The sequence below is a fragment of the Notolepis coatsorum genome, assembly GCF_963971535.1.
Source record: "Notolepis coatsorum genome assembly, chromosome: 8".
Classification (NCBI taxonomy): Eukaryota; Metazoa; Chordata; class Actinopteri; order Aulopiformes; family Paralepididae; genus Notolepis; species Notolepis coatsorum.
Window position 1 is genome coordinate 17,584,855 of NC_140172.1, and position 18,683 is coordinate 17,603,537.

At 41.9% G+C, this 18,683-nt stretch overlaps 1 protein-coding gene across 1 annotated transcript in view; it reads left to right on the plus strand.

Moving 5' to 3' along the window:
• Nucleotides 1-18,683, plus strand: part of LOC311233004 (uncharacterized protein) — a 46,823-nt gene that overhangs the window by 756 nt on the left and 27,384 nt on the right. The window contains exon 2 of the mRNA XM_084319857.1: nt 8,614-8,681. The gene's annotated coding sequence lies outside the window, so the exon portion shown is untranslated. The remainder of the gene's footprint in view (nt 1-8,613; nt 8,682-18,683) is intronic.

The following is an 18,683-nucleotide window of genomic DNA, read 5'->3' on the forward strand; positions in this document are numbered from 1 at the left end:
CCACAAATCATGTAAAACCCAGATTCGGCTCAAACAAGGGACTAAACACGTTTCGCAATTATGCCACAACAATGTGGAACGCCCTACCCAAAGCTGTAAAGGAATGTAAATCACTACCCAGCTTCAAAAACACTCTCAAAGAACACCTACGGGAGACTGCAATTCAAAACTGGCCCCTACAAATGTCCTAACCCAGTTGTACAATAAAGACCAAGCATGGCTTTGTCAGTATTCCAATGTACAGCCCCACCCAACCCCACCCCACCTACCCAACCTCCTCCAATGTACAGTTTCCATGTCAAATGTATGTCAGTATTCCAATGTACAGTGTCCCCCCCCCCTACCCCACCCCACCTACCCAACCTCCCCCAATGCACAGTTTCTATGTCAAATGTATATACTCTTCTTCTGGATTTTTTTAGTATCACAAACTGTACTGTATTTGAAAATCTGGTATGTCATAGATGTAGCAGTACTGTCTATCTGTATGTCATGTGTGTCATATGATGAATTGAAAATGGGGGACCCTGATGGAAACAAGACGAAAGTCTTTCTCAGGTCTGCATCCTCTTAACAATTGTATGTATTGAGCTGTACTGTACTGTACCCATTCTGCAATCTGTTAATAAACTTTTCAATCAATCAATCAATCAAGGGGATGCAGACCAGAGAAAGACTTTCGTCTTGTTTACATCAAGTCCCCCATTTTCAATTCATAACATATGACACACACGACATACAGATAGACAGTACTGCTACTTCTATACATTTATGACATACCAGATTTGCAAATACAGTACTGTCTGTTTGTGATACAAAAAGTGTCCAGAAAAATAGTGTACATTTGACGTAGAAACTGTACATTGGAGATGGTTGGGTAGGTCACGGGGTGGGGGGTTGGGTGGGGGGGACGCGTCTATATTAATCCCAGCCGAAGAGTGCAAGAGCGCTTCCGCATTCTTCGCCGCGCATGAGGTCCCTGCTTAGTTCAGACGCCCCATTCAACACGGTTAATCACAGATATAATATAATAATAATATATATATGCGATGGACGCAGCAGGCGATGTTTGCATACTTCATATATGTGTCTACCTCTTCTTGCTGTCATTACATCCATGTATGTGATTGATTGATTGAAACGTTTATTAACAGATTGCAGAATGGGTACAGTACAGCTCAATGTGCATCTTCTGTGTTCACATACAGTATATATATTATAATATATATACGCGATGGACACTCAGTTACCGGGGCGCGCGTGGTCTCCTCACCCGGGGAAATAACACAAACAATTATGCTGAAGCAGCGATGCGGTTATGTGGTCCTCGTAGCTGCTTCAGCATAATTGTTTGTGTTATTTCCCCGGGTGAGGAGACCGCGTGCGCCCCGGTAACTGAGTGCCCAGCACTCTCTGCGATTGATCAAATAAGGAAACAAACACAGAAGATGCACATTGAGCTGTACTGTACTGTACCCATTCTGCAATCTGTTAATACACTTTTCAATCAATCAATCACATACATGGATGTAATGACAGCAAGAAGAGGTAGACACATATATGAAGTATGCAAACATCGCCTGCTGCGTCCATCGCGTATATATATTATTATTATTATATTATATCTGTGATTAACCGTGTTGAATGGGGCGTCTGAACTAAGCAGGGACCTCATGCGCGGCGAAGAATGCGGAAGCGCTCTTGCACTCTTCGGCTGGGATTAATATAGACGCGGGGGGACACTGTACATTGGAATACTGACAAAGCCATACTTGGTCATTTACTGTACAACTGGGTTAGGACATTTGTAGGGGCCAGTTTCGAATCGCAGTCTCCCGTAGGTGTTCTTTGAGAGTGGGTAGTGATTCACATTCCTTTACAGCTTTGGGTAGGGCGTTCCACAGAGTAATGTCCACTCATCATGGGGCTAGGCGGAGCAGCTAGTGGGTTAAGTTCCAGAGAGGTGTCTGGGAACTACAATCTACCATAGCACGTCTTTAAAGAACATTAATGCAGCAGTTGAGCAGCGTTGGTGTAGCATTTATGTAAAAAATAGCAGCAGTAGTGAAAATTAATATTAGATTGTGAACTGCCCCCGGCTGTCTTCCTCTGGTATGTCTTCTAAGGTGTCATTTGCGTTAACAATACTGTAACCGAGATATTTAGAATAGAATAGAAATACTTTTATTCATCACGAGGGACATTTGGCACTACAAATCGCTCACAGTAAACATTTAGGTAAACAAAAACAAGTCACGAATAAAAATAAGCCTAAAGAATAAAATACGGTCCGGGATATACATTTCCTATGTTACATTAGGGCTGGGCGATATGACGATATTATATAAATATCGGGTACAGTTCATTAACGATACACTTTTTCAACATATCGTGGATATCGTAATGTTTTGCCCAAGAGGATTGTGTCGCGTCAATCTGTCCACACGTTACTCGTTCATATCTCAGCCCGTGCTGAGATATGCCCATTCCGCGGTCTGTTAATAAAGTTTTCAATCAGACAGATGTATGGAAAGGCTTTTATTATAACATTCGTTGTAGTAAAATCATTATGCCTCATTTAGGCTGAGGTTACACCTTTCGTATCATCTTCGTATTGTTTTCTTATACGCATCGCCGCGTATCGCCGCGACGTCATGCGCCTCGAGTCACACTTTCGTTTTTTTTTCGTTTTTGTCAGCCAAGCACACTGATGTAGTACACTGCCAAAGCAGTAGGTGGCAGTAGGTGGCAAACATGAAGGCAATTTCAACCAATCAGAACGAATGTGCCAATACACTTCCTGGAAGCTCCAGCAAAGAAAATGTCAACAAGGCAGGCGCCTATGCCGCGCCACCATCTTGCTCAATGCAGCAATTCTTTTTTCAGCAAAGCCTAATAAAAGTGCAATAAACAAAACGGATACATTCACTGTGTGTTCTGCCTGTCATTTGTTGATGAAACAAAACTAACATCAACACAAGTGACCACCAAGAGCGGATAGTTTAGGCTAAAAAACGATCGGTAGCATTGTTAGCTCACGCTACTTAGCCAGCATCAAAACTGATGATATCGCGAGCTATCAGTAGTTAGATAACATTAGAGACAACGCTGTGTGTATTAAACAAAGGTGAATAGATGACTGGGCCATTTTGTTTAATGCTTGTTAAGTTGAAAGAGGAACTCTGAGCTAACAGGGTCTGAATCCTGATAGCTCACGTTAGCCAGCTCATGCAATCGGTAATGCCAGCAGAATGAATGGATGTAAACTTTATTTAACATATTGCATATGGGTACAATACAATACGGCTCAATACAAACAATTGTTAAGGGAATGCAGACTGTTGTAGCTTGGACTGGGGTCCTTATAACAATAACTTGACAACACACGGAGCTCTGTCCCAAACACACACACACTGTACACAGGAAGGGCACGCAGATGGTATCTACTGCGCATGGGCGTTTTCGCAACAACTGCTCCGTGCTGACTACACGCTGTATTCCTGGCGTTTTTTTTGCGTATCTCCAAACGCAAACACAATTTTGCGTTTCAGCCGTATCCACAAAAAAACGCCAAAAAACGCGTTTCTGTGTAGATAGGACATGATACGTCGTCAAAAACGTATAAAAAAACGCCAGGAATACACTAGTCTAACCTCAGCCTTAGTCATCCTGTGGAGCACTGGTCTCCTACTCGACGGCCGCGGGGAGCTAACGTTAGTAGGTTTGTTGATGTTCAGGACATTCAGGAAGTCAAAAACTAATGGCGCTTGCCGATTGGTGCTAAGAACAGCAGGGCGGGTGCAAGCGGTGTGACGTCATTGGCAGACTCGACTGTCAATCAAAATGATTATGTTTCCGTCAGAATGAATGAATGAAAACTGTATTAAAAGGTTGCAGAATGGGTACAATACAGTACAGGAGGATGAAGACCAGAAAAAGACTTTCGGCTTTTTTACATAAGGGTCCTCCATTTTCAATTCATCAAAACATTTAGAGACATACATATATACAGTAGTTTCATAAAAATGCTAAAATGCTATTTATTGATTGATTTAAAACTTTAACATATTGCAGAATGGGTACAGTACAGCTCAATACATACAATTGTTAAGGGGATGCAGACCAGAGAAATACTTTAGTCTTGTTTACACCAGGGTCCCCCATTTTCAATTCATCATATTTCATATCTAAATCATATAATATCTCATATGCAATATATAATCTAAATCTAATATAAAAATGCTAAATGCATGGGTATTTTATTTTGTCTTTAATGTTAGCTTGCAAACTCAAATACTGTCTTGGTAAGCCTCATAATGAATTGTTTGGGGTAAAAAAGAAAAACATAGTGATGTGTATCGCCGAAAGGTCAGAAAATATCGTGATATCATATTTAGGCCATATCGCCCAGCCCTATGTTACATTCTAATATAAAATATACAGTAAGTGTAAAATTAAAAGTCTAGGAAGATAGTACTGTCACCCTGTGCTCAGTGATGCAGTGGGGCACAGTGATGCGTTATAAAGTCTGATGGCTGTTGGAATGAAGGACTTCCTGTGCCGTTCAGTGCTACATCTTGGTAGTCTTAGTCTAGCACTGAACGTGCTCCTTCTCTCAGCCAAGTCTGTGTATTGGGTATTTGAACCCGTGACCATAGGATCCACAGGCAGCCGCACTAACCAGTTGAGCAAAAGAGTCCGACCCGTTAGCAGGTGCTGGTTGACTGCTACCGACTCATCCTTAGTTTACTATGAGGGTAGGGCTGGGCGATATGACGATATTATATAAATATCGGGTACAGTTCAGGGGAGGAAATTAGGCCACTTTACTCACCAAATGCGAGTATTTTTTTACGTTTGGCGAGTAATTCATGAAGAGCACTCGCCAGTCTGGCGAGTACTAGTAATTACAAAACAAAACAAAAAAATCATTCTGCAATCTGCTGATTCGCTCACTGGCACAAGCCGAACTCTGACTCCCCCCTTGATTCCTCCCATTTGCCCCTCATAATAATCCAACCATAACCAATGAACATCATCGTTGTACAGATGCGCTCTAAGCTCCTCCAATGAACACTCATTTTCTAGAAGATGCCGCCCATCTAGGGGAAGTGGACAGATCACTGCGCGCGGACCTACAGACTCCTGCCACCGGCTTGACAACGTAGACAAACTTAGACAAAAACACATCAGTGGATGAAAATAATTGCATGTAGAGTCGTCGCTTTCGGATATCAGTGCGGTCTGACATGGGGGCGAACAACAGCATGCGACGCGTCTCCTTCGAGTCGGATGAGAATGACAAGTCAACCAGCATTAGCCGGCTAGCTACCTAGCATGTAACAAGCTACCATAACGCGCGTTCAACATAGTGGACTATACTGAGCGGCTTTGCTTAAATGCAGCCGAGTGACATTTTATTATTACCGGGTTTCCCCCCATATCACCACTCGCCCATATGCCCTTCACAACGGTGATGTTGTCATACTTGGCATTCAGAATACACCTGCTGAACCCCTAGCGTTGTCGATTCGGTTCCAATGTATTGTCATCTTACAGCACAAGTACAGTACAACCAGAATACATTTGGCATACAACCAGAGTGCAAATGTAACAAGTCAAGTTGTTTTATTTAGCTATTACATTACAGTGAAATGCTTGGTTCTTTCACTGCCCAACTCAGTCCAACCTAGACCAGCCCAGCCCAGCATCTTTCACTGCCTAGTTCAGCCCAACCCAGTCCAGAATAGTTCCCTCTTTCATGTTAATATGTGATATCCTAATATTTTGAAGAGTAGAGTAGAGACAGTGTGATTAATACATGTTTTATGCTAATATTGTGAAGAGTAGAGACTGTTATTAATGTTTTATGCTAATAAATATTTTAAAGAGTAGAGACACGGTGTGATTTTTACTATGATTGAAAATCAATTTAGACAAAGACATACAAAGAAGTAATTATCACAATTAGCGATTTTTTTGGGCTGGTAAAAAATCAGATTGTCTGGTAAAAAAAATCAGATACTCGCCAGTTGGCTGGTAAGCCAAAAAGTTAGTTTCCTCCCCTGGTACAGTTCATTAACGATACACTTTTTTAACGTATCGTGGATATCGTGATGTTTTGACCAAGAGGATTGTGTCGCGTCAATCTGGTCCACACCCGTTCAAATGTTTGAACAACGCCGCCCCCACACACACGCTACTGCATCAAAGTTACTACTTATTATTAACAAAGGCATTCGTTTTGTGGCATTAACGTTATATAGTTACACGCTCAATAACATCAGCGTATTTACTAGGGGTGGGAATCACCAGTTTAATCACGATATGATATCGATTCTTTGGACATGATTATATAAAATATGCACGTGCGTGGTGATTGTGTTGGGCAGACAAAATGTTTTGATAAAAACGCTAAAACTGGGTCAATTTTAGAGTTGTTCCGATACCGATACCAGTATCGGAAATGCCACCGATACTGCCTAAAATGCTGGTATCGGTATCGGCGAGTACACGTAAATTCTAGCCTCCGATCCCATGACGTCATTTATCTCCTGCGGAGAGTGAGGATTATAAAATGAACGTGTTTTAAAGTGTGATGCTGTTTGTCTTTTTAACAGCAGATACACTTTCTTAAATTCCATTTACCCCGACAGTGCGGTGTGACGGGGAGCTCGGACGAGATGTGTTTTGCTTGCTGGTGTTATGATAGCATTAGCTGAAAAGCTAGCTAGTTGGAACAACATCCGCTTTAACGTAACTTACATCAAATCAGATGATCGCCTGTCCTTTCTCCAGGACCTGACACTGTCCGTCTATCAACAATAATGCACCCACGGTCAATCGTATTTAAGTCAAGTAGCTACTGACTAGCCGCGTTAGCTGACTAACGTTATCAAATGGCAATGCGGGGAAGACGAGCTAGGTCAGCTAGCTTAGCATGATAACGGTACCGTGGCTAAGGTTGGTGCTATTCATAATCCAGCCATAATGGCTGCAGACCTGCAAGCAAAGTACAGCAAGTTCCAAGTGCCAAAGGATAAGAGTCTGAGGCGGAGTCTCAAAAGATAATGTTGAATATTTATTTTGCATCGAAAATCACAACATCAACGTTAATACTAGCCAGAGCCTCTGCTACTAACAGACTGGGTAGCGAGTGCAACACCGTCTAACGTCCGTGCGGATCATTGGAGTAGGGTATATCTGCAGTGCCGCAGCCCCATACCATACTCATTGATTAATGATACTAATACTAATCTATACAATCACCTGTTGTTGAATAAATAGCATTACTTTCTAGTTATTACTAAAAACAGTATATTTAAAACCGTATCTGTTTTAAAAAAGGTATAATTTATATATATATTTTTTTTTATTTATTTATTTTTTAATGTATGCACTGGTATCGGACCAGTATCGGTATCGGCCGATACCCAAAGCTTAGGTATCGGAATCGGATCGGGAAGGAAAAAATGGTATCGGAACATCTCTAGTCAATTTCAATACTTTTTTTTCCAATTCTTCATGAAAGTCACTTACAATAAAATAAAGTTCAGTCTGTCCATCTCATTTCAATCATTTTTATTGCAGAACATGGTATTTTCTCAAGCAGACAGATGTAAACACTGTAATCTGTGTTGCATGTATGTACCTAACAAACTGAACTGTTTGTATTACAGTCATATTCCAACTTAACTGAATGCATGTGTGTGTGTGTGGACTACTGTACTATTACAGGTATTGAAATGAACAATGCAACTTCCTTATAATTTTATTTATTTATTTTAATTTATGAATAATTAAATATCGATACGTTGCCGTCCCTGTATCGATACAGTATCGCCACGCAAAGTATCGCGATCCTACTATGTATCGATTCCCCCCCCCCACCCCTAGTAGTTACTGAAACTGATTGAATATGGCACTGCCCCACCTCGAATATTTTTTCACCAGCCGCCACTGGTTATCAGATGCAATGATGGCAACGTGTGTAACGTAAATGTTGAATTAATAGCATGTTTTGCTTTACATCGTGTGGTTGATATCGCAAATGGGATTGTTCCGAAGCAAATAAGTCAACACGTGAATGCAGCGTGACGTGAATGCATAGGGGAATAGGAGCGAGTGTTTTTATGCAACTGATCTCCATTTTGACAAATACATCAGAATCGTCGTCATTTAGAAATGAGATCGCATAGATGTATGACTCGAGATCACGATTTTATCGTGCAGCCCTATTTGCAATTGAATATTTTAAAATGTTTTACTAGTATCCTCATGTCACATGGGTAGTTGCCTCTTTGACACCACTTACTGAATACCCAGAGTAGGAGATGAGCCATGACGTTTATTAATTATGTCTATAAATGCTGTGTAGTGTGGATGCCTAGTACTGTACATGAGTAGGGTGAGTAACCTACACGCCATTACTGCTTTCTATCTATTGACTGATTATAGCTACTTTATTATCTTGAAATAATATAACTGCGAACAGGTGCTATTTTCAGATGTTAGCTCTGTGTTTGATACTGTTCGCCCTCACCTGCTTGTCCAGAAGCTTATGGGGATAAACCCCTCAATAATCTAATGGTTCTATTCTCTTCTCACCAACAGGACACAACAAGTCAAGGTGAATGACACACTCTCTGAGGTCAAATTCTGCAGCACCGGGGTGCCTCAAGGTGTGGTGAGCTCCCCTCTCCTATTTACACTGTACACCAATGAGTGTAGCAGCAGTCAGCCTAACAATCATGTCCTGACATTTTCAGACGACACACTTATTCTAAGCCTATTGAAGGCTGGCGACTGTCCCGCTACTTACTTTAAAGAGATCGACTCCTTTCAGGTCTGGTGTGAGAGACATCATCTCATTCTCAATACCACCAAAACCAAAGAGATGATCTATGACCCCAGAGAAGTGAGAGTACATGACCCTGTGGTAATTGGTGACCGTGATATAGAGCAGGTTACATCATATAAATACCTAGGAATCCACATGGATAATCGACTGAAATTAGATGTACATGTAATAAGAATAATACATTTTATTTGGAGGCGCCTTTAAAAACACCCAAGGTCACCTTACAGGGCATAAGAACAGAACAATCAGGATTAAAACAATGATCTTTGCAAAAGTGTCAAGACAAACAATGTAAACGTATGAAATATAAAACAGTGGCACACAGGGTGCAGTTATAGTGAGTATGCCCAGTAAGCAAGGCAGTTAAAAGACGAGGTTAAGAAAATAATAAGATAAACAACAAGAAGATAAAAAACAGTGAAGTTAAAATAACAGACAAACAAACAGCAGGGGGTATTGGGCAGTGATTATAGTAGAGGTTATAGTTAGTATGCGAGTTTGAACAGATGGGTTTTCAATTGTGATCTGAATGATGAGTGAGTCTGACTGTCGGATGTGTGGGGGTAGGGAGTTCCAGAGTCTGAACATGTTGATGTTCTGTGTTCCAAACTAGCCCAACGACTGCACTTCCTCCGTAGACTCAGACTGTTTTGTGTGAGCACAGCGATCATGACCACATTTTATAAAGCTGTCCTAGAAAGCCTGATGAGATATGGGATGGCAGCGTGATTTGGTACGCTCACAGTACAGTGTAAGTCGAAGATTGAAAGGCTAGTGAAAGCAGCGATGAAGGTGACCGAAAATACCAAGTATCCGTCACTCCAATCTATCTTCGAGAAAGTAGTGGTCAGCCAGGCACAGAGCATCTTACAGGACCCTTCTCATATTCTTTATCTCGAATATGAAGTTCTTCCCTCAGGGAGACGGTTCAGAGCAAGTAGATATAAGACCAACCGCTACAAGCTATCCTTCCTTCCTACATCCATCGCTCTCCTAAATAACACTAGAGGTCTATTCCTTTTGAGGTGCCACCTAACAGTGGGCTGTCACAAATCAAATCAAATTTATTTGTAAGGCCCGAAAACACACGTTAATGTCCCCATGGGCCGGACACGTCTTCTTAAAACAAGTCAAGAAGAAACATAACAATAAGTCAAGAACAAAACAAGAACACCATAAGGTCAAACAAATTTAAAATAAATGCAAATAAATGAATGAATGCAAGCACTCCCAGACATACCCCACGCGAAGGTAAGGAAAAACTCACTAAAACTTAACAATAGGGAAAGATGCACCACAGACAGTGTGGAGGAGAGAAACCTTAGAAGGGCCATTCAAGGGGGGATCTCCCTTCTTAGATGTCGGTGATAGTAGTGTTGCAGACTAACAGTTGGTAAGCATGCACTCATGTGTGTAGTGAAACACAGATGAGTGCATGCAATAGCAACTGAACATTTTGAAAAATTAAAGATAGAGCTGATAGCGATAGCAACTGAACATTTTGAAAGATTAAAGATAGAGCTGAGGCACAGGGGCGGCGCAAAGAGGGTCACGTCCTCCCCGTCTTAATCACGGGACGTTCAACACTCCGGTCATCACTCCGAGACAGCCGGAGATGGGGGGCGGCGCAGAGAGGGTCGCAACCTCCCCGACATCATCGCGGGACGTCCAGCACTCCGGTCACCACTACGAGACTGCCGGAGACAGGGAGACAGGAGGGCATGCAGAGAGGGTCGCATCCTCCCGGCCTTCATCACGGGACGTCCGACACTCCGGTCAACACAACAGCAACTCACAGGGAGACAGGACAGGCGTTAGACAGCTTGCGTGATTGTAGTGGGCGGACATAGCAATAGATACAAGTGGTAAGCATATGTGTGAATAGAGTAGATATATGAAGTAAGGATATTATGTGAATAGAATAGAAGTACTTAACCCAGCAATGAAACCACGTTGACAGACCACGGACAGAAGATGGTAAGGAGCTGATCCGTGGCCTCGGTGGTGCATGTAGAGCAGTCTCTGCAATCTTGGCCAAGACCCCGAGACATCCATCACCTTGGTCAGCACTACGAGACAGCAGGCACTCAGAGAGATGGGGGGGACGGGACGGGACGATGACGACGACAGGGGTTAGATAGTTCCCATGTTTGTAGTGCTGCGGAAAAGCAGAGATGGGAGAAAATAGACATCCTAACTAAACACTGAATGCATCCAAAATAGTCTGGAACCCACAATGTAAAACAAAAGGGCTATTTGGGGGACACCTAAATATTCGGAGTATGATACCTAAACGTGAACAACTAGAGCATCTACTCTGCAATTCTAATATTGACTTCTTAGGTCTGACAGAAACTTGGTTAACCCATTCCTCTCTACAGGCAGCAATAACTATGCCTGGCTATAATGTGTTTAGGAAAGACAGAGACCAAGACAGACATGGAGGGGTTCTGCTGTATGTTAAAAGCTCCTTGAAATGTACTCTAATTGAATGGCCAAGAGAAGTAGATTTGGAATGTATTGGTGTGAACATTTCACTCTCCCCCGAAATGTCCTTCTGTGTCATTTGTATTTATAGGAAACCCTCAACAAAGGTAGACTTCTATAATAAGTTGAAGGTCGCCCTCAATCACTGATTCTAAGAAAGAAATAATTGTTGTAGGTGACCTTAACATTAACTGGGATGTAAATAAGGAAAGGAAAAATCTTAAACAGATTACAGATTACTTGGGTTTTACTCAATTTATAGAAAAGCCTACTAGGATAACTCCTACCTCAAAAACTAGAATAGACCTATTGTTTACCAATCGACCCGAAAGAATAACTAAGACCTATAATTTTTTGACCGGTATATCAGATCACAATGCAATTTCTTTTCAAGAAAGCTAACAAAACAACGATTCTCTAATTCATTCAAATCTAGACCTACTAGATTCCAAAGAATTCCAAAGAATCAACAGCACCATCTTGTGGCAGCTCTTAAAGAGCAGGATTGGAGTAAAATTCTCCTAAATAAGGACATAGAGAGTGGCTGCGAGTCATTCCTGGCAACAATTAATGAAGTTGTGTCCTCCTTCACCAAGATGAGGAGTCAAAAGAGAAGAAATAAGCACACGTTGCCCTGGTTGAATGATGAATGTAGGAGACAGATGAAAGTAAGAGACCTTCTGCTCAAAACATTTCTGAATTCTGGCCTGGCTGACAGGCAGACAGACAGACAGAAATTCACTTCAATGAGGAATCAAGTAATATATACTATGCGAATGGCCAAAGCAAATTATTTTATGGACATGATCAAAGATGCTAAAGGGAATGGAAAGATAATTTGGCAACATATTAATAAACTAATTGGTAGACAAAACAAACATAACGACAAAAAATTTGAACTCAAAATTAATAATGAATTAGTGAAAACCCCACTAACTCTAGCCACCCAATTCAACTGTTTCTTTTTGGATTATGTCCAGGAGATAACAGTGTTTTACCCCATCTGATGCCATCCATAGCACTATTAACACTATGGTCGCCAAAAACGCCGTACCACGTCTTTCCCCGCCATGCTCCTTCTGCCAAAGACGCCGTACCACGTCTTTGATATCAATATTTCAAAAATCTGTGATCGAAATCCTATTTCTCCCCCGGAGACTTGAGATCTACTGTTGCTCCCCTCTCAACTCTCCAACGGTTCAAGAGCGCCATCTGGTGGCCGATCGGCGGATCGCCCAGACCGGAAACGAAATGGAAGCTGGTGCTCATTTCAATTCGGTCCGATCACTCTGTAATAGTCCCAGGACTCGAGCTGGACACAACGGATAGCAATCCGTTACCAATAACTCGATAAACAACATGATTTGGACGTATATACTATTATACAACCTGGAAATGGATCGCATATTTCTACATCCCATAATAGGAACATTTCTGTTCCACGCTCATCGCCCAACGCTATGAGGAAGCTACGGTAAGATTCAGCGTTATTTTTTAACGTGTTCGATACTAACTGCTCTAATGATCATATCACCCACACTAGATGAATCATCTAACGTTGGCCACGGAATTATAAACGACCCCCCCCTCATCCGGTCAACATCAGATGATCAGTAGTAACTTCTAGAAGCACGTCCATTTGACATTTTTTATCTCGCACAGATTCCTATCAAACTGTATTTGCTCATCAATATAATGCATTTGGGGCTATAAATCACGTTCTGGAGAAAGCTGCAGAAAACGATAAAAACATACTTATACTTTAGACCGTATTTTAGTATGAATATGTGAATGAAAAAGTATAACGTTGCAACACCCTGAACAATAGATACTTGATGTTGAATGGGCCATAGTAATGTCAATTTAGCAATACAATTTAAAAAGTTATAGCCCTGCAAAGAAGGGGAACTTCTCCATATTAAATAGGGCTGGCGGAGGATGGTAAATTATGAATTTAAGCCTGGCGATCAAAGGGTTAATCATGCACAACCTATTTTTAATTTAGAGGAAATAACAGAGCTGGAGGTGACCAATATCATTGGTACACTAAACGGTTCCAAAGCTAAGGACGCCTATGGGCTTGATACCAATTTCTTGAAAACCCATATAGAATCTTTGGTCCCCCCAATCACACATCTGGTCAATCTGTCCTTCAGGGAATCAACTGTTCCTTCAGCATTGAAGGTGGCCACGGTTGCCCCAATCTTTAAATCTGGTGAAAAAAATGACATTGCTAACTACCGGCCAATCGGTATTCTCCCGGTCATATTTAAAGTAGCTGAGAAGTGGGTAGTAAAGCTATTGAATGAACATCTAAATAAAAGCTGTACCCTATTGCACCCCATGCAATTCGGGTTCCGCGCCCATCATTCAACAGAATCAGCTAACTGTATGTTCTTAGAAAAAGTGAAATACTCACTGGACACACATTACTGTGTTGGTGCCGTCTTCATTGATCTGAAGCGGGCATTTGATACTGTCAACCACCAGGTTCTATTGTCCAAACTCAGACATTTTAATTTCTCTGAAAGAGCTCTATTGTGGATGAAATCATATCTATCCAGTAGAAAGCAATGCGTTTGTGTTAGGGATGCCCCGTTCACGTTTTTTGCCACCGATACCGATCACCGATCGTCGTGAGCCATATCGGCCGATACCGATCGTTTTTGATTAAAAAGAAATTAAAAAGGGGCGGTTAGGTGGCCGAGCGGAGATTGCGTTCGTCACCAGCCCCGGAGCTGTGAGCTCGATTCGCCTGTTCGAATCCAGCTCACAGCTCCGGGGTTGTCACCAGCTTGGCTGGCCGTCTGCACTGATACAATTGGCTGTATCAGAGGGTGGGAGAAGCTGGCGGGGTGGGTCCGGGTCGTTGTAAACAGCGACTCCTACAGTTCGGTCGGGGCGCCTGCTAAGCGCGGATTGGACGTGAGGGGGATAGTGTGGTCCTCCCACACGCTACGCCCTCTCAATGAGAATCCGCGCTGCCAGGTGAAAAGAAGCGGTGATTGGCTGGACGTGTGTCGGAGGAAGCACGTGGTAGCCTCCACTCTCCCAGATGATCTGACTGTGGGGGGTAAGTGCGCAGCGATCAGGAAGGGACTGGGAATTGGCATACGACTAACATTGGGATGGGAGAAAATCGGAGGAAAATGGAGGGGGAAAAAGACCAAAAAAAAAAAAAAAAAAAATTAAAAATGATTTTATATAAAAAGTTTTTTATTTTTTTTTAATAAAATATATATATTATATAATTAGACTTGTACTTGTATTATCTGCGAGACATCGCCACCACGCAACAAGTCAAAATGCTCGCTATCTGCAAACAGCTCCACTGTCTGTGTGTACTCTAGTAGCCCTAGCTCCAAAAAGGATTATCCGGCGCTGCAGCGGGACCCTATTGCCTTGGTAACGTTATGCTTTGGTCATTTCACATTCAGCAAGCCCTCAGCTCGAATACGCATTCAATCAATGTTATAAGACATTGATATCAGGAGCTATCTGTAGCTACTGCTAGCCGGCTAGATGACGTTAAGACAACTATTTAGTTCAATCGGACATTTCGTTTTGAACCGTGAACTAACGTCAGCTAACGCAAGCTAACGCAAGCTAACGGAGATATCAACATGGGCTACTAGACTTCCTGGGGCATTTGTTGATATCCGGAGCTATCAGTAGCTAGCCGGCTAAATACCGTTAGACAATGCCTACTAAAAGTGAATAGTTGACTGGGTAATTTTGTTTAAACAGTAACGATAGCTAGGTAGCTAATGTTAGCTCAGGTCGAATGCACTATCTAGACTCAGCAGAGGAGGTCCGCCTCCTCTGTGTTTACAAACTCTACACGGGTACGGGCGGGGCTAGGGAGGAGGAGCAGTTTGCAGGTCCTGTGCGTCTGAGACAAGCGAGTGAGATATCCACTTGATCAGTTTCCGCGATCAGCGAATATGACTAATTATCGGAATTCCCCGATCGCATATTTATACTGATTATCGGCCGATAACGATCGGTGGCCGATCGATCGGGGCATCCCTAGTTTGTGTTGATGGTGTCAAATCTCCCTACCTTGACTGTTATACAGGCCTTCCACAGGGTTCAAGTCTTGGGCCAATACTGTTCTCATTATTTATAAATGACCTACCCGATGCATGCCATAACACCAATGTCCAAATGTATGCTGACGATTGTGTAATCTTTACATCTGCAAAATCAATACAAGACGCCTCTGCAACTCTGACATCTGCAATGACCCATGTTCAAAACTGGCTAACAAAATCAAGTCTTTCACTAAACACCAAGAAAACAGTGTATGATGTTCACAAAGTCACCAGTAGAGGTCACTCACTCTAATGTGTTTCTGGGAGAGGCGGAGCTGGACATTGTAAAGGAGTTCAAGTATCTTGGGGTCACATTGGACTCTACATTGACCTTCAAAACTCACGTAAAGAAAGTAACAAACAAAGTTTAACATAGAAAACGTCAGGCAGATCAGGCCCTGCCTACCAGTTAATGCTGCAAGGATGTTCATGCATTCAATGATTCTATCACACATTGAGTACTGTTTTATTAATTGGTCTCTTTCATATGTCACTACTCTTACACCAATAGAATTACTCTACAAAAAAGCCATAAAAGTATTTGATAGGAAACCAAATTCATTTCATCACTAATATCTTAGAAAAACATAACATGCTAAGTTTCGCGAATTTCCAAGTTTTTAAATATACTTGCTTCATGTACAAGGTTCTGCATGGACTTGCCCCTCCCCCATTGAATGAGTTCATCCAACAAAAAGGAGACACTGGCATTGCCACCAGGGCCATCAGTAGAGGGGACTGTAAGGTGCCTTTTCGGTATACTACCTTTGCAAAAACTGTGTTCTCTGTTAAAGGTGGTAACTACTGGAATAACCTACCAGTTGCGATTAGAGAGTGCCCCACATACTCCATGTTCAAGACCCATCTTAAACTGCATCTCAAGGCAAACCAGAACTGTGATAATTTTTTTATCTAATTTAGTAATGCAACTTGTTTTATTGTTGTTTTTATCATTGATTGTCACAATGCTTTTACCTTAAGCAGGCTATATTTATTGAAAGAGTTTTTTATGTCTCCTGTTTAGGGACTACAGGTCTAAATTAGCTCTTGCTACAACCCTGCATGTCTACATTTTGTATTCTGTACTTGATGTTCATTGACGTGTGTTGTCCCTACCAAATAAACTATCAAATCAAATCAAACTAGACAGATTAATCTAAAGCTCAGTCTCAGACCAGGTGAGATCAGGATAGGTTGAAGGAGAGAGAGAAAAGATAGGTCTTAAGCAGGGATTTAAAAGCTTCGACAGAGCAGGCGCCCCTGACGACTGCAGGTAATTTGTTCCACAGGTAGGGATAGGGATGGGAATCGAAAACCGGTTCCCGGTTCCTAATTGGCCGATGCCTGGAACCGTGTGGCTCCCGTGACTTTCGATTCCCTTATCGCTGCCTACAGTTGCGCAATAATGTTAGCCGTTAGCATGTAGCCATGGCAGACTCTATTTGATTCCTTAATGGCTCGAAATTGCCTGGGTTTTGGTAATATGCTCCCGAAATGCTCCCGCTGTTTGGCTACTTCTATGTGCAGTGAAAACTACTTGAATGCTTTACAACCTAGTCATTGATTTAGATCAGGGTGAGCTAAAATTAGCCGCGGAGCTAACGTGAGCTAACGCTATTTAATCAAGCTCACAAAGAGAGAAACAGCTGACAGCGGATAGTACAGGTACAAATACAATAAAACAGCAGGTGGGGGCTGTTGTGTAAACCTTGTACTCTTTAGTTCACATATAATGAGAGACGGAATGTTTGTTTACAAGTCTGTAAGCCAGGAAGTACAGTGGTGCAACATACAAATGTGTCCGTGTAGCAACACAAGCCAATACCTTATAGGACAGGGGCCCAGGGAGGGAGGGAGGGAGGGAGGGAGGGAGGGAGGGAGGGAGGGAGGGAGGGAGGGAGGGAGGGAGGGAGGGAGGGAGGTGTGTGTGTGTGTGTGTGTGTGTGTGTGTGTGTGTGTGTGTGTGTGTGTGTGTGTGTGTGTGTGTGTGTGTGTGTGTGTGTGTGTGTGTGTGTGTGTGTGTGTGTGTGTGTGTGTGTGTGTCCGAAGTCAGAGGAATAACGACCTGTTATTCAATAGATTAAATTAGTTTAAGAATAAAAAAAATAAATACATTTTAAGAGAATCTCAAATACATTATTTTATTTAAGTGTAGGCTATAGTTAATGTTTTATTTTTTACAGTTTTTGTATTTTTCTGACATGGGGGCTCAACAATAAATGACAATCAGAAATGTCAAGTTGCATGTTGTTATTCTAACCAGCTTAGACCCCTACGCTCTGCATCTTCTGGCCGCCTCAGACCTACTCCTATCCGAGCTCCGGGAGGGTCATCAAAGAGAAGTCGCCTATTCTCAGTCCTTGCCCCACAATGGTGGAATGAACTACCCACCCCAGTTAGGACAGCCGAATCACGTCCAATCTTTCGCCGTCGACTAAAGACGCACTTCTTCAACCATTATCTGAATAAAAAAAAAGATATCTAACCGTACTGTCATGCACTTGTCCTAATAAACTAACCTACACTGTAGCACTCAACACTTTGATGAACATTGTTGCTCAGCTGATAGGGTTGTGCCCTTCCTGATGGCTTGTCGTACAGAACTTGTAAGTCGCTTTGGATAAAAGCGTCAGCTAAATGACTAAATGTAGTTCTGTTGCATTTCCAATTTATTTATTTAAATTATAAATTGATCAGGTATCGATAAGGGAATCGATAAAGAATCGAATCGATAAGCAGAATCGATAATGGAATCGTATAGATAAAATCCTATCAATTCCCATCCCTAGGTAGGGAGCGCGGTAGACAAAGGCTCTGTGGCCGGCGGATTTCTTTTTAGGTTTATCTTCATTTTTTTTGGGAAGAATTAGTACATATTTATACATTTCAGTTATCCAAATTATACAACTTCCATTTCCTTCCCCATTCCTATCCCCTAATCCCACCCCATCCCACACAGTGAGGGCGACGACAAACATACATGTACATTTTTTTTTTTTAAATAATTAAACATAAATACAGATGTGACAGACAAAGCTACGCAAAAAGAAATGAAGTAAAAAAAGAATATATATATATATATAAATAGGAAATACCGTAATAATAATATATAATATAAGCAATACTCTCCATTTTAGTAGCGTAATTTCCAGATGGTAAACCAAATAAAATGGAAAGTAAATTTAACACCCTTAGCAGACCACCACAATGCCATCTCCCCAGCCATACGTAGGCTAGCAGTG